The sequence below is a fragment of the Podarcis vaucheri genome, assembly GCF_965113315.1.
Source record: "Podarcis vaucheri genome assembly, chromosome: 2".
Classification (NCBI taxonomy): Eukaryota; Metazoa; Chordata; class Lepidosauria; order Squamata; family Lacertidae; genus Podarcis; species Podarcis vaucheri.
The window spans coordinates 27,074,089-27,091,586 of NC_138760.1; the positions used below are offsets into that span (position 1 = coordinate 27,074,089).

The 17,498-nt window shown below is 42.6% G+C and overlaps 1 protein-coding gene across 4 annotated transcripts in view; it reads left to right on the plus strand.

The window, feature by feature from the left end:
- Nucleotides 1-2,885: 2,885 nt before the first annotated feature.
- Nucleotides 2,886-17,498, plus strand: part of HELZ (helicase with zinc finger) — a 117,731-nt gene continuing 103,118 nt past the window's right edge. For 2 of the 4 annotated variants that reach the window (XM_082212340.1, XM_082212342.1), the window contains exon 1: nucleotides 2,886-2,979. The gene's annotated coding sequence lies outside the window, so the exon portion shown is untranslated. Of the gene's footprint in view, nucleotides 2,980-6,098; nucleotides 6,263-17,498 lie in introns of all 4 variants that reach the window. The other 2 variants (XM_082212341.1, XM_082212343.1) reach the window with 2 other exon arrangements.

A 17,498-nucleotide genomic window follows, 5' to 3' on the forward strand; every position in this document is an offset into this window, starting at 1 on the left:
ACATGGCTCCCCCCCCCCGCAAAGCTGTATTTTACCTCCCACAGAGCTACAATTCCCAGCACCCTTGATGAACTAAAGTTCCCAGGATTCTCTAGGGGAAGTCATGTGATTTAAATGTATGGTGTTGATGTGACCAAGACGGTAAAACAGTAGTGATATTAGGCTGTGAGAGTTAAATCGGATGGCTCATTCAGTAGAGCATGTGATTCTTAATCTAAGGGTTGTGGGTTTGAATCCCACGTTGGTGAAAATTCCCAGCATTGCAGGGGGTTGGACTAGATGACCCTAGTGGTCCTTTCCAACTCTACAATTCTATGATTTTTATCACTCTGCTTTAAACACCATCAGCTATAACTACTACAAATCATATTCTGTACATTTTATGGAAAATGCCGCTAATTTTTATATAGAATTTTAACTACTCCTGTGCAACGAAGTTGAATCCAATGAATAACTAATTATGTGCACAAAGCACAGCATTTTACTAGGGCTGACCAAATTGTCGCAGTAGGATATTTAATGTTGGAAATAATAAATAAATCTTGTACGTGCTGCCAAAACGGAAACAACCTTCTGATTTTTGTCAGTTATGTACTGTATGTGACCCACAGACGAAGATTTGTTCTTTCTCAAGACTGTGGACTGCCTTTTACTCCACAATGCTGCTTATGGGATGGGAGTGGCACAAATCAACCATTTCATGTTTTCTGCCCTCTCTTTCTCACAAAAAAACCCAATTTAAAAAAGAATCTCCTGCAAAACAAACAAACAAAAGCAGCCAGCTTTGGGGTCAGTAACCCCACTTATTTGCACCATACCATGTGAACCGCTTAGGTGGTGCTCTGGTCTAAAGCACAGAGCCTAGGTGAGCTCCCATTGCTCTGTCCCTGCTCCTGGCAACCTAGCAATTCGAAAGCACGTCTTGTGCAAGTAGATAAATAGGTACCGCTCCGGCGGGAAGGTAAACGGTGTTTCCGTGTGCTGCTCTGGTTCGCCAGAAGCGGCTTTGTCATGCTGGCCACATGACCTGGAAGCTGTCTGTGGACAAACACCGGCTTCCTCGGCCTATAGAGCGAGATGAGCGCCGCAATCCCAGAGTCGCCCGCGATTGGACCTAACGGTCAGGGGTACCTTTACCTTTTAATTTCACTTATTTGAACCATACCATGTGAACTGCTTAGAGATTTTTTCTTTAAAATATAAAGCAGTATAGAAATGATGATGATGATAATAATATATTTTTTTAAAACCAACCACCTTGCCTTCCACTCCCACCTCACCACTTCGTCCCCCCCCCCCACATGGCTGAGTAAGCAACACGGATCCCCAATGTGTGGTATTTGTACGTGTGGTCTTGGGGTCTAAACCACTGAGCCTCTTGGGCTTGCCAATTGGAAGGTCAGCAGTTGGGGTGAGCTCTAATTGCTCTATCCCAGCTCCTGCCAACGTAGCAGTTTGGAAGCACACCAGCACAAGTAGATAAATAGTGGGAAGGTAAAGTGTTTCCATGAGCTCTGATTTCTGTCAGTGTCCCGTCGCGCCAGAAGCGGTTTAATCATGCTGGTCACCTGACCCAGAAAGCTGTCTGTGGACAAACGCCGGCTCCCTTGGCCTGAAAGCCAGATGAGCGCTGCAACCCCATAGTCACCTTTGGCTGGACTTAACTGTCCAAGGGTCTTTTATCTTTTTTACCTTTACTTTTAACCCCACACGAGCACAACCCTCCTCCTGCTTGCTTCACTTTTCTTTGCACCATACCATGTAAACCGCTTTGAGATTTTTTTCCTTTAAAGTATAAAGCAGTATAGAAATTATGATCATGATAATCAGGGCTTTTGATTTCAGCCAGAACTCTCTGGAACTCCCTTCCGGCAATCCTTTCCGGTGGGCCATTCTAAGAGAACGAGAGAGGTGTTTGTGGTGAGTTCCTGCACCTCTTTTTCTTGAAAAATGGCACAAGTAACAACAACAACAGCAACAATGATAATAATAATAATAAATAAAATAATGATCATTATAGTAATAATAAATTTTTTAAAATGATAATAATAATAACAATGATAATAATAATAATAATAATAATTAAATGATGATGATGATAATAATATAACCAAGAGAATAATGATAATAATAGTAGGAATAATAATAATTAAAAAAGGATGTTCAGTGTTTTTTTCTGGGGGGACGCAGTGGTACGCCTACCCCTAATCATTTTGTGAATCTTTGTACTTTTGTCCATTTCCTGTACAGTGATACCTCGGGTTAAGTACTTGATTCGTTCCAGAGGTCCAAACTTAACCTGAAACTGTTCTTAACCTGAAGCACCCCTTTGGCTAATGGGGCCTCCTGCTGCCGCTGTGCCGCCAGAGCACGATTTCTGTTCTCATCCTGAAGCAAAGTTCTTAACCCGAGGTACTATTTCTGGGTTAGCGGAGTCTGTAACCTGAAGCGTCTGCAACCCAAGGTACCACTGTATTTATTTTCCCCGACTTGAACTATAAAATGGTGATTTCCTTGAGTCAAAATGAGAGTTCCCCTAAATATCTTTTTAGGGAAAAAAAGCACTGATGATGAGGATGATGATGATAATAATAATAATAATAATAATAATAATAACAACAACAATGATAATGATAATGATAATAATACCAGTCACCTTGCCTGCCTCCCCATCAAATGCCTCTCCCTCTTTCCTCACCCCCTCCCCTTATGGCTGAGCAAGCAATTCTGCAGAAGCACGACCTTCCCCCTTCTTGCTTAACTTTTCTCCGCCGTGAGGCGTGTGTGTGTGTGAGAGAGGGGGTGGGGGTGGGAAGGACGGGGCTGAGGGAAGAAGAGAGCTCCCCCCCCGCTCTCTTTCCTTTCCTTCCTTCCTTCCCTCCCTCCCTCTCCTCTTCCCCCCTCCCTCCCTCCTTCCCCACAATGCCCTGCGAGGACGTTGACAAGTGGATCCAAGATGGCGTAGAAAAGCAATGACAGGTAAGCCGGGACTTCCCCGTTCCCTCTCGGGGAGGGCGAAGGGCGAGGAGGGGGGCGTGGGCCGGCCGAGGGGCTCGGCGAGGCCCCGGGGCTCGGAGCGGGGACCCCCGGGGTCGGGGGTCGGGCTGGAGCGAGGAGGCCGGAGGCCGAGCGGGGCCGGCGGGAGAGAGAGGGCCCTGGGGGCGCGGAGGGGCCTGCGGGAGCCCAGCAGCTCGGGGGCTGGTTCCCCCTCGGGGGTCCCAGCTGCCTCAGGGCGGGGGCGAGGGGCGAGGCGGGGCGCGGGTTCGAGCCCCGGCTGCTCCGGGGGGAAGCGGGACCTTCGAGCTGCGGAAACCAGAGCCACACACCGATGGGTGGGGTGCGTGTTGGCGGGCGGGCGGGCGCGTGTTTTGGCGGATCTTTTTCTTTTCCAAACAGCTAAAAGGGGGGCATTTCAGGCCGGCGAACGTGGAAGCTTTTATTTAAAGGGCGGGGGTAGTTTAAAAAAATAAAATCAAAACACAAAAACCCCACACGCAACTCTTCAGGTTCGCGGGGACCCAAGGGCTCAACTAGACGGGCCAAGAAAAAGCGGTTTATACGCGCGGTATATGCGCGATATAATAACCTCGCGGCGCCAGGTAGCGCTGCCGAGCGACGTTGTCCTCCGCCCGTTTTCCCTGTTTAAATGGACGGCGCTCCAAAGTGCGGGGTGGGGGTGGGGGTCTGGATCCAGCCCGGGGCTTTGTGGAGCTGAGCAGGGAGGACAAGGGCTCCAGGATTTGAACGGGAGGCTTCCCCTCCTATCGACACTCCCCCCCCCCCACGCTCCGCCCCTCCAAGATCGAAGTTGGAAATAAATACTAGGTTAAAAGAAAGAAAGAAAAGCGACCCCTTCAACCTCTCGTGCGTTTCGGAGATGGTTGGGACGGGCAATGGTGAAATCGGAGACTGGGGTGGAAGGGAAATCGGTTCTTTTGTAAGCAGGCAAAAGGTGGGTGCCTGGAAAAGTAATGGCGTGGCAAGCCAGCGCAGGCCGTGCTTAGATCAATGGCGTGGGGAGTAAGGGAAAGTTGTGACCTTGCACCCTTTCCTAAGTGAAAATGTCGATGGAAGCAAGTGAGATTTTCAAATGGAAAAAAGGTCTATGTCACAGAGGCTTGCTTTTCTGTGGTGGTTCAAATACTATTTTTAGCATTTTGATACACCTTAAACTAAAGCAAGGTACTTTTTTGGGGGGGCAACACCCCTCCCCTTTGCAACTAGACTTGATTGCACAAAAGTTGATGGCCAGTATTAGTTGTACTAGTTGTACTTGGAATAGGCCCATTGAAATCAAGTGAGTTTTAAGTCAGTTATTTTAAAGAGTCTGCTCTGAGTATGATGAACGTAGGATGTTGCCCCAGAGAACTAAGCTTTATGAAATACAATGTTAAAAAACAACAACCTTGATTGTAACTTCCTGGGTTGGGATAGCTTATGGAAAGGAATTTTCTTTCCAGTGGAAGCTATATTTTGGGCTCAAGGCCTGCCAGGATTTACTACATAGTTTAGTCACCAGAAATAACAGAATCCTGTTCAGGCTTGGAACTCAAAACAACTTCACAGTTATGTGTGACTGAAATTAAGGATATGTTGGTGAAATAGTTGAAGCAAGGAGGGAATATGCTTGTGAGTGTAGTGCAAACTGGAAGAAAAGGCTTTTTGAGTAACTTGGCTGAAGCCACACCTGAGAAACAGCCTAAAAAGTAAGAATTACTATTTCAGTACAGTATTAAAAGTAACTTTGACTGAATATTAGAGTGATATTATTTGCAAGGTCAAATATGCTGTGATCACAAATGCTGTGAATGAGGCTCTTCGCTTTATAAGGGGTGCAATTCAGCACACACTTTCAAGGAAGTAAGTCCCTTTGAATTCAGTGATCTTAGTAGAAAGGTATAAAATTTGAACGTCCATGTAGTTTGTGGAAATAAACCTTTTAATTTGAGGAGAAGCCCCAAACCATAGCAGTTATTTTGTGTATATTTTATTCTACTATTATTCATTTAGTAAAAGTGCAACTTATTTATTTCATAAAAATTATTCGCTGCATGACTGTTAAAAAACAAACCTCAAAGCAGTTTACAAATTTTGAGGTGTGGTTGTGTAGCAGCTGGCTTTTATTGTAAGATACATATAAGCAACATTTTCTCTCTCCCGGGTCCAGAATCTTGTATTGTAAATGGTAAACATAATTTCTAGTGCATAAATGATTTTTTTTTTTAAGTTAAGCACTTTTAGAGCTGGAATATAGCAAAGACTGAAAAAAATATTGTAACTTTTTGTATTGTGTTTGCTTAGATAGGTAACTAGTTCTTTTTAGAAAACCTATGTCAGCAAACAACAGTTTCAACATTTCCCAGACTTAAAGCTAAGGAGCCTACTAATGGAATTCCTTTGATGTCTTTGGAGTCACGTGATGGTCCCATCCGTAGTTGATTCTGCTGTTATGCCATAATGCCTTCATGGTTGTTGCTGATACCCTCTGTTGCTGATCTTCCTTGTAATCCTCCCACTTTTGAGAATTATTGTACTACGGCTAACTTAAGTATAATGAAATCTATGGTCTGAAGGACTTTAATCTTAACAGAGCTGGTTATGTAAGCAACGCCTTATTTGCAGTGAACTTTCATGTGGATCTGGTTTAGGCTTATAGAAAATATTCACAGTGCGCCAAATGCATAGTGGTGAACGAGTGAGGAAGCTGATGGCTGTTGTAACAACATTTATATGCTACTTTCCCACCACTCACTTGCCCTCAAAGTGGCTAGCAGTTGATAATTTAGTGTTCTGTTGGAAGCCGCCCAGAGTGGCTGGGGAAACCCAGCCAGATGGGTGGGGTATAAATTATTATTATTATTATTATTATTATTATTATTATTGATAGCATACAAAAAATTCTGGTGACAGCCCCCACAATCATCCATGCATTTGCTAGGTCAGCCTTCACCAGTCCCATTAGCTCCACCCAGCACTATGCCCATCTGTGTTATGGGTATAGTGGTGCTGATCTCCGTTGTGAATTCATTGAGATAATGTCTGTGAAGAGTGCTTCGTAAATGCTAAATATTATTAATATTTTATTATCTTTTTTCCAGTGTAAGAAAGTACCCCATCTGTGCCATAGATATAGGACCATCAGGCAGATCTCCCTTTGGCTGCTTTGTAGCAACAGAGTAGATGCCTGAATGCAGCTCAAGAAAGAATGAATGAAAAGGAAAAGAACTCAAAAGAAGAGATGCAGGCCTCAAACTGGTGTTTGGTAGGATCCTTTTTTAATTTGGCAGAGTAAAACATATAAATTTTCTCAAGTATTTCAATTTGTAAACTTCCATGGGGAGAATAACCAGATACATTTTTTCCTGAAGGAAGAATCCCTTGAGAGTAAGGTACCTAAGGCTGCAATATACTAAACAGGGAGTAACGCTATAATACGAAACTTACTTCATTGAAATCAGTGGCACTTGAATCTGAGTAGGTATTCATAGCATTGTGCTGTAAGCCTCATTGAACACAATTGTACTTCTGAATAAACAGATACAGGGTTGCACTGTAAGGAAATAATCTTTGTAGGAAGATAATATCTTAACTCGTTACCCTGATGAGGATTTCTGATCACCTTTGGGCAGACGGTGGTTTTGACTCTGCTGCAATACAATTTTTCTACCAAGCACCAATTTGAGGCTTGTCTGTCATTTTTTGAATATAGTTCAGCTCTTTTTATTTACATACACATCTATTCTACAACTTAACGTATAGCATAATGGGTGGAATTAATTTTTGAACTAAGTATTACAAAGTCAGAGAGTTGGAAGGGGCCTCAAAGTTCAGCTAGTCCAACCCGCTGCTGATGCAGGAAGCCTATCCCTGATAAGGGTTTTTAAACAGAGGCTGGATGTCCATCTAATGATGAAGAAGCCATCATCTTCTGAGGCAGTCTGTTCTGTTGTCAAACAGCTAGCAGCACCAGGAAGTTCTCATGCTTAGTACAAATAAATTTTCTTTGTCATTTGTACCCACTGTTTTGGGGCCTACCCCTCGCAGATGTTGATGTTCACCCTGGAAGACAGAGAAGTGTTATCTTCACTTTTATAAACACAACACAAAATATTGTACAGGTGCTCCCATTTAGAGTTTATGTTTAACCTTTGCTACACCTTTTTGGTTACAAGTGACTATTTGTATACTACAATCATAGGCTAGTTGGTGTGCTGCTCAATGGCAAATATTACGTGTTGCAGAAGCTTTATTTGGACCTTCTGTTAATAATCTTGTGAATCACACTTGCTCTATTTCATTCATGCAATTTTTAAACCACTTAATGTAATAAAAATAGTTAACTGCTTTATATAAGCACAATAAAAATACAGTGGTACCTTGGGTTAAGTACTTAATTCGTTCTGGAGGTCTGTTCTTAACCTGAAACTGTTCTTAACCTGAAGCACCACTTTAGCTAATGGGGCCTCCTGCTGCCACCGCGCCACCAGAGCACGATTTTTCTCAGGAGGTCATAAATATTGACTAGGGGTGGTATTCTGCTAGGTATTTTGGTCCAAAGTCGTTTAGGGTTAGATGGCTCAGGATCTAGAGCCATCTCTGTATGGATTCATATTCTCTTGTTTGCAGTGATTTATAAGCCTACATGGAAGCCTTTTTTGGCTGGATGGTGGGATGAAAAAAATCTTATGTGGTGTGATGTAGCAGTCTTCTGCCTATGCTAGGTATAGTGCCTATACTTTACTGCCTTGGCTGCATGTTTCATGGTAGTTACACCCTCCACCACATGCTAGTGGAAACAGTCCCCATCTTCCTGCCAGAAAAGGTAGGTGTATAGTTGCACCTCCATTGCATTTTCTCTTTCACTGGCTAGGAAAGGAAGGAGAAAATGCACAGCTAGTCAAAATCAGTGTTGTACTCTTAGAAAGCTCTTTGAGCAGTGAAGTAAACTGGTATTCACAATTTACTTAGGATCTAAATTTGATTCCTGAGCATGGTTTGGCCTATTTTTTAAAATAAAAAAAAATAGTCTTTATTGCTCATCCACATAGGTGCTCATTTACATTGTGCTAAACCATGACTTTGTGTAATGTTTGAATATGGCTGATAGCCCAGATTCCACTAACCTGGTGCACTAGCCGAAGCCAGTGCAAGAACTCCTGTTAGGGCAACAGGATTTCCCAACTCTCCTCACCTTGCGTGCCCCTGTGCCTTCCCCATATTTAGTCTGGAGGGTCAGGAGAACTCCTAGAACAACATGCTGAGAAAGGAGATAGAGGTTGTTCCATTGAGCAAGCAGAAACGCTTGCATTTAGAAAAGGATCACCTTAGTGCAATGTTTAATTCCTCCCAATGTGTGGTGAACTTGATTGGCCAAGTCTTGTCTAGATTTTTTTTAAAAAATGCTTTAAATAGCTTGCAATGTTATCACAGAAAGGGTAGAAGTATTTTTGTCTAAATCTTTAGTTTTTAATTTTTAAAACAAATGTTACTGGTTCATGCATCTGATCTTTTTTTAAAAAAATTGCAGCATATCAAACAGAGTTAAAATAGACCTGCTACTGCTTTACATTGCGCTTCGCATTGAGCTCAGTTATATTTGTATTCCAAACTATTTATACTATTCATATCTAGGAATTAAACAGGTTCAGCATCTCAAAGTGGATGGCGATAAAGTCACATCCTAATATACCCTGACACATCTTTGCTATTCTGGAAATGTGATAATGAAAGCACCCTGCATTTTCATTGAGGTTCTGGCTTCATTTGAGCCATTGCAGCCACTTCAGGGATTCCATACACAAAACACATCGTGTTCATAGCTTTTCCTCCCTCTGCCCTATTTTTCCCCCTTCATGACACCTTTCACAGTGTATCTTGCTAGTGATAGACACAAAACAAGGCCTTGTTTCATCCATTGGTAATTACAGCTGTTACTGCTGTCTTAAACCTTTTCACAAAAAAGCAAGTTCTAATGCACGTCAAAGTGCAAGTAGATAAATAGGTACCACTCCAGCGGGAAGGTAAATGGTGTTTCCGTGCGCTGATCTGGTTTGCCAGAAGCGGCTTAGTCATGTTGGCCACATGACCCGGAAGCTGTATGCTGGCTCCCTCGGCCAATAAAGCGAGATGAGCGCCGCAACCCCAGAGTCGTCTGCGACTGGACCTAATGGTCAGGGGTCCCTGTATCTTTACCTTTATGTAGCCCATGCCAAGCAGATGTCAGGTAACTACTCAAGATTCTTGGAATCCAAAATCATAAACTTTTTTACTTAAAAATAAGCACTTTAAAACAAAAAAACACACAAGAGAACAGCTTGTAAAAACAAACCGTGCAGAAAAAGCTTTAGTGAATCAGTGGGTTGTATGCAAAGGTGTCCACAAACAAGCAGAATGGACTTCAGTGCATACAAGTGGATTTCCTCTTCCCTGCAGCTCCTGTGCATGCCATCAGAATCTGCTCCCAGTGGTGGAGCATGTTCCCATGGAAGCTGGGGCAGGGCGCCGAGGGTGAAGGAGCCAGCTGCACATGGCCAGCCCTCGCTATTGGAACACTCGCCACAACAGCTATGTACCCTTCTCATGCGCCCTCCCCAAATGGCTTTGCAAGGAGTGTTTCCATGCGGGGCGCAGAGGGCAAACAGAGGGCCTGCTGCTCCAGACTGCTGCTTCGGTGGTGAGGGCTTGCCTAGCGCAGCGGGCTGACTTGGAGAGCGGTGTGAGCAGCACACGCCCAACCCAAAATTTGCCCGGGGCAATTGCTCCGGCTGCACCCCCCCCCCGCTGCACCCCTGTCTGCTTCAGAGGGTTTGGGAACTCTTCAGACCAGGGGCTGTAGTGGGGAAGTCTGCTCATGCAACCATTTATTGACTGTCTGCTATGGAATCTTTATTTTTTCCTAGAGAATGTTACATAAGAATATAAGAAGAGTTTGCTGGGTCGGGCCAATGGTCCATCTAGTTCAGGATCCTGTTCTCATAGTCTCCAACTAGATACCTATGAGAAGCATGCAAGCAAGACCCGAACACAAAGCACTCCTCATTGCAGCAACTAGTCTTGCGAACCACATTGTCTGTAACTGTGGAAGGCAGAACATAGACACCCAGGCTAGAAGGCATTGATATTCTTATCCTCCTTGAATTTTCCCAGTCCTTTTTTTAAAGGCATTCAACTTGGTGGCCATCCCAGCCTCCTTTGGGAGCGAATCCCATAGTTTAGCTTGCTTCTGCCAGTGGGAGATCTATAAGCAGAACTCCATTCATGGGAATCTCTGGATATAAATCAGTGCATTTAGAATTGTAAAGTCAGAGTAAGTTCGAGATCAAGGGAGCATTAACGGTTACACACAGGGGGTAGGTTGTTAATCTGTCAGTCTCGCTACCTGCAAAAGGAATAGACGTTGCTGTGTTACAACTGAAGTCCTTTGCTGAGTCGTAAAATAGGTCTGTCTTTTAAAGTGATCTAAGTTAGCTTTGCAAGTCCTACTGTGATTTTTTTTTATGATACAGTCTCCAGAAATACATCTGGTATTGAGAACAGACTGAATTAGCTGAATGTTGTGTAATTCTTTGGGTTTGCAATGCCTGGGGACTATGTCTCGTGATCTTGCCTGTTTATAAAGGGACCATACTTCCAAGAGATTTAGTGGGTAAACAGTGAAAGGATAAGGGAAGCAGGATAGTTGATCTGCATGCTTGTATATGTTCAAATTGCCAGAAGTATTAAGCAAAGTTCATATTCTCTAATTTGGAGGAACATGCTCCGGATTTCTAGTTACGTATATGGGTGGTATTCAACTAAGTTTTACATAGAGCACACCTGTTGAAATTAATGGTTCTAACTTAGTTATGTTCATTAATTTTATTTAGCCTACTCTGAGCAGGACTTGTGTAGCCTGCATGGGAGCAAAGGATACAAACAAGATAGCTATCCGCATATTGTTGACAAACTTTCTTTTTTGGAGATTTGCTTTGGCCTGCTGCTGGTGTCCAATTAAACGAGTCTTCTTCGGCTCCCTGTTTGAGTGGTGATTCTGAATCACAGCTAGAATTGTCCTCTGTATTGCTTGCTCTTGCTCTCATTTTGAAAATATGTCTATCCATATTACTATACTACACAACACAACACTGAAATGTTAAAATCTTTCTTTGATTGTCCTTGAATCTTCCTGCCACACTTGCCATCCTCTTCAACCACAGCAATGTGGTGTGTCACACCCTTTGAGAACCCCTATATTAAAAGAAAACTGGTTGCTGCAGAAGATGAGTATATTTGTTTTTGTACTTATTAGCTACTATATTAACTGAATATAGAAATGTTTGTTCATTGGAAAATTACTTTTCCATTGAACTGTTAGTTCAGCAGTACAAGGGTTATGAAGATTTCAGAGACAGTGGACAGTTACACAGTCCTACCTCGGGTTAAATATGCTTCAGGTTGAGCATTTTCGGGTTGTGCTCCGCGGAGACCCGGAAGTAACGGAGCACGCTACTGCCAGGTTTCGCTGCTCGCACATGTGCAGACGCTGAAGTGGTGAATCGTGACCCACGCACGCGCAGATACGGGTTGCGTTTGCTTCAGGATGCGAACGGGGCTCCGGAACGGATCGCGTTCACATCCAGAGGTACCACTGTACTTCTGTTCCTACCCAGCTTCAGAGGAAACATGCTGCTGTGCATTTTCAGGTGGCATCTGGTTCCACAACAAAATATTAAAGGGATATGCTGAATTCCTTTCCAATTCCTAGTGCACACTGATGTATTGGTGGCTGGGGGAAGTAATCAGGAAGCTTTGGTAAGTAACAGGTAGGTTTGCTAGGTTTGCACTTGTGTTGTGTCACTGATCAATTTGTCAGACAAAGCACTGCTAGTTGGAGAGTGTAATACAGCTTCACTAAATACAGAAGAAGCAGAGTTTTAACTTGGAAACTTTTCAAGTTGGCTTCATATAGAATGGGCATAATGTAGAAGTAAATTTGTTAAAGTATACGCAAACCAGACTAGCTGTGAGCAGTATGCCACCGTTTGAGAGCAACCTGTTTTGAGAGTAAAAGTCTAGCTCTGTGCTATATTTGCCTCATACTATATTGTAAAAATTCAGACTTGTAATGCTATCATGGAGGCATGTCCCTTTGGTGCAAAACTCTATTTCAAATCTCCAATAATATTTTCCCCAATATTCTACAACATTTTGAAGAACTGTCCAGCTGACCATGTTTAGGTTTAAACACATGTAACTGGAAAAGTGTTCTGATGATTCAGCAGGGTTCGTTTAGACACAGTGGTGTCCAAACTTTTTCCAAAGAGGGCCAGATTTCTTGAAGTGATGGGCTGTGAGGGCCGACCAAAGTTACTTACCTTTTTTAAGGATTGACGTAGTTGAGGTTTTTTTAGGATTTTACCTCAGGAATTAAACTGCCACAGGGGCCGGATTAAACCTACCGGTGGGCTGCATTAGGCCCCTGAAACGGACTTAGGACATGCCTGGTAGAGGTAGTTGATAAAATCTGACATAATAAATAGGTATTCTCCATCCTACTGATATAAAAAGAAACCTCAGAAGAGACCAGCTTATCTATATAAGTTACAGTTACAGGTAATTTCATAAGTACTACCCAGATGAATCAGTAGTGTTAATATGTTGATAGAGACATGTTTTGTATGTGTTCTGATAGGGCAATGGTTTTCAAAGTGTAGTCTAGGGAGGTCTGAAATCCTTTGGCAGCTTATCAGGGGAGAAGTAATGAAGGTCAGTACTCCCAGAGACACAACTTGCTCAGCATTACTATGCAGCTGTAGGGGCATATTCCATGTTCACACAGGACAGAAGCAAGGACCAGCAGGCCTGGTATGTACCATAATGAACACCGCACACTATGATATGCCTCAAAATCCTCTAATAATAGGGATTCCTCGGGAGAAAAGCTAATGTGGAAAGGGTTTCCCGAAAGTAGAATCAAAATCACTGTGCTGGGTGCTCCTTTTCAAAACTGGATTTTGATTCCATTTTGAGTTAGTGGGATTCCCTCCCACAAAACTTTCTAAAGTTTTGGATTTAAATGCAAGAGTAATAATCCTCTTTAAGAATTTTTTTTGGGGAGGGCAGTAAATGTCTTCATTCTGAAATATGTTTTGTAAGTATGTCTCTAGACTTTGAATCTGGAATGCTTGATGAGGGATTTAAGCTAAACAGCAAAGTGTTGCTCCCCTCCTTTATGCAACATTTACAAACACAAAGCTGTAGTATTGAATTTTTATAGTATTTCCAAGCTGCTTGTCTTAAAACATTTCTGCAAGTTTGCTTGCAATGAAGATTGAATTATTTTTATAACATTAGAAGTTAATTACGCCTTCAACCAGAAACTGTAGAAAATAAATAAAAGATGAGAGATGCTTCTAATGTGGGCTCGATTTGTGGGTGTGTTTAATTGTTTGCACTCTACTTTTAGTGGGGGAAGGGATTAGCAGGCTGCTAGCACGCTAATAAGAATTAGTCCTTGTGAACAACATACTTCTATAATCCTGCATACACTTCACCACTTAACTGTCTCTGTTTCATGGCGGCTGGCTTTTAGGACAGTATGATCACATCTTATGCAGGGGTTCAGTTCCAAGAGTTCTACGCATGCACAAAAATCTATATATTGGTGTCTAAAGGATTTTCTTAAGAGTGATTTGATGTTAGGAATGAGGATTGCAGGATGCCAGTTGATCTTTTTTATGTTCTGACAGTTTTGAGTAGTTCATGTTCAGCAAAGTTGACTGTTATAGTTGGAGTCCTCAGGTGGATGTAATTCATTTAAGTGTGAGATACAGTGCTGACTGAAACATACTTCCTTGCCTCCATCCCTTTGCATCCCCCCCCCACTCATACACAATTCTGTTGTTGGCTTACTTGGATGAGTTGTCTTAGCCCTTGCTGTGCCCCATAGACACTTGTGTGTGTGTGGTTGCACCCATCATTCCACTGTAGTTATGGCCCCGATTCTCACTTTAGAGCAAGGATGGGGGAACCTGTTGCCAGATATTGTTGGAATGCAGTTTCCACTAGCCCCAACCACCTTGATGTATGGTGTGGGTTGATGGGAGTTGTATTTAAACAACAATTGTAGGATCATGACTTCCCCACTCGTTCAGTGTATTTGGGGGTGTATAGCACGTTAGGGAGACTTGGCAAAATGAGTCTTTGCAACTGGGTTCTATAAAAGGAATAGTCCCATACCAGTTGTTCTGATTTATATTTAAAGGAGCCAAGCCTCCCGAAACATTCCTCTCATTTTCAATTGCACTATGTGAAGCAGTAATAAAGGGAATAACTCTACTGTACGTGCCACTATGTTACACCGAGGACTTTCTCTTTTTGAAGATCAATCTAGGGAAAAGCTGTTCACACTGTGCTGCTCTGTATTGAATCCAATTAAAACCCTTGCCAATCTGCTATTATTGATAAGGAGGCCAATTGAAATCCTGCTTATATCTTCTTCATTGATCAGTGTGTTCAACAGAGGTAAATATAAAGCAAGATATGTTGCTGTGACGTTCACCAGTTGGCGAGGATGATGGCAGGAGGGAGCAAGGCTTTCTTCTTGCTGAGCAATTGGGAAGAATATTTTGCCTAATATCTCTCGAATGACAGAGACTAGAAACTTCGTTCGAAAAAAGTAAGCTAGGAAACCAAATTGCTGATCTATTCATTGGGCAATGAGTTGCATTACAAAATAAGTCAGAACTTGATTAACTAGGCAGGGGTAGCCATTGTGCCACCCAGATGTTGTTGGACTTCACCTCCCACCAGCCCCAGACAGCATGGCTAATGGTCAGAAATGATGGTAGTCATAGTCAGTGACATCTGGAGGGCAGCATATTGGCTACATTTGAACTATGGCAACGCTAAGCTTGTGGGTGCTTGCTATGTCACCATGCCAGTTTCCAGCAAAAGTATGACAATGCTTGAAAAAAATTCAGCAAGTGCTTTAGTGCTTTAAGGCTAGAGTAGGGTTGCTAATTTGCCTTACCTATCTCTTCCCAAATTATGTACAAGAAGTAAGCTAAAAGGTAAAGGGCCCCTGGACCATTAAGTCCAGTCAAAGGTGACTATGGGGTGCGGCACTCATCTCGCTTTTCAGGCCAAGGGAACCAGTGTTTGTCCACAGACAGCTTTCTGGGTCATGTGGCCAGCATGACTAGACGGCCTCTGGTACAACGGGACACTGTGACGAATGCCACATTGCACGGAAACGCCGTTTACCTTCCCGCTGCAGCGGTACCTGTTTTATCTACTTGCACTGGTGTGCTTTCGAACTGCTAGGTTGGCAGGAGCTGGGACAGAGCAACGGGAGCTCACCACTGTCACGCAGATTTGAACCGCTGACCTTCTGATCGGCAAGCCCAAGAGGCTTAATGGTTTAGACCACAGCACCACCCACTCCCTTGCACAAGAAGTAGATTTACATTGGCTAATTTTGCTTTGCATTTGGAGGAGCAACTCCTTTCGATATTCTCAACTTCCACTTTCATCCTTGCTCAGAGGATGTCATCTGAGATGCAGTTTTAATGTGACCAAGTAAGAAGGAATATACCTATTTAGTCATACCTTCTTAATATCTTTGCTAGACTAATAATGGCACAGATTACATGTGACTATAGGACAGGTAAAAGTACATGATACTGTAGGAGAGAGAAGTTAACTCTTAATACTGTGTTTCCTTAACATTTTGTAGCACTAAATTGAGAACCTTGCCCAGAAGTTCTTACTGGAGTAGTTTCAGCTTAAAGAATCAGCAGCATAGGTTTTATTTGGGACTTTTGTATACTGTATTCAGGCACTATTTTCATTTAAAGTTCTCTGCCCTACCCTTCCTAGCTGCTGTGATTAAATCAAAATATTCTGGGTGGGACGCAAGTCTCAAATGCATGGAGTGTGCAGCTGATAAATTTCCTGGTTTGGACTGTGTATTTGGGGGAAGCTTAGAAAACCACTGGGCTAAAAGCAGATTGTTGAGGATTGTTTAGGATAATATGCAGTAACTGTTAAAGCATTTTCCATATGTTCCTTGTCAAATATTTCTTTCTTGTAAAAATGTAACTCGCTACGGGGCTTGAAGAGAATTGCCTTTGCATTTTAAATAAATGATAACTACTCTATTGGGACACTAATTGAAATATCTAAAAGCTGTTATTTTCTTTTTTATATACTTGGTATACTAATGTTATTGGTAATACCCATGCAAATGCCCAATTTCCTACCAATTCCAAAGAAAACAGGTTTTTTGTTAGTTTGCTTTACGATTGGCATGTAGTGTACTGCTTTCCTTCACAAGTTGCAATATCAACCATTAGAATGAAAAAATCTTCAAGTGCTGTGAAACTGGTCTGTTTTTATTGTTGTTTTGTGTAGAGTGAACCCTGCTGGAAGCATTCAGATGTTTTCAGTATATTTTGCAATGTTGGACCCTTTGTATGTGTTTGTATGACTGTGGATTAAAGTGCAGTAGGTAAGGAAATGATCACTGATGGCTATTTTGCAAAAGTAGCATGAACTAATGCTGGGAAGGGGAACTGTAAGTTGTTGGACATCAGCTCACATGGTCAATGCTTAAGATTCAGGAATGATGGGAGTTGAAGTCCAATGACAGGAGAACCACGGGATAATCATTCCTGACCTAGGGAATTCTGGTAGACTCAGAAAAGCCATACCAAAAAAGTTAAAGCTTTCACCACATATTTAACAGTACAGTGGTACCTCTTGTTACGTACTTAATTTGTTCTGGAGGTCCGTTCTTAACCTGAAACTGTTCTTAACCTGAAGCACTGCTTTGGCTAATGGGGCCTCCTGCTGCAGCTGCGCCACCGGAGCACAATTTCTGTTCTTATCCTGAAGCAAAGTTCTTAACCCGAGGTAATCTTTCTGGGTTAGCGGAGTCTGTAACCTGAAGCATATGTAACCTGAAGCATATGTAACCTGAGGTACCACCGTATTGTGTATTTAAAAGTGCTTCCATTTTTGTTAAGCTCCCCCCACATCATATGACCCACTAACAACAGAGAATTGTGGGTGCAGCTTGGTGAAAGGATTGTTACCGCTGTCACAGTGCAGGTATGAAGCTCAGTAGACTGCATTTACTTTTACAGTTGGCCAGGTTTTGCCATCTTTTGTGGCCAATAACTTAGGAGATTGATGAACTGTTAATAGTTTTCTCAAGGCTGTGGAAGATATGCACATAAGTTAGACATAGTTCTCTATATGCATCTGACTATTTCTTCTGGCTCAGGACACCTTTGATTATTGTCAGAAGTGTGTGAGAACATGCCACTGGCAACTTGCTTTTTGTTGTGTTTTGGTAGTGCGTCCCCTCCCCACCGTGACATAATGATGGTGGCAAAAGTCACCTTCATATATACGAAGAAAATCACAGTAGTCTTGGTCTTGGCATTGACTGACTGGCATGAAGCAAAATGTAGGCAAAAGTTTTTACCAGTGTAAAATGCAACATAGGCTTTGGC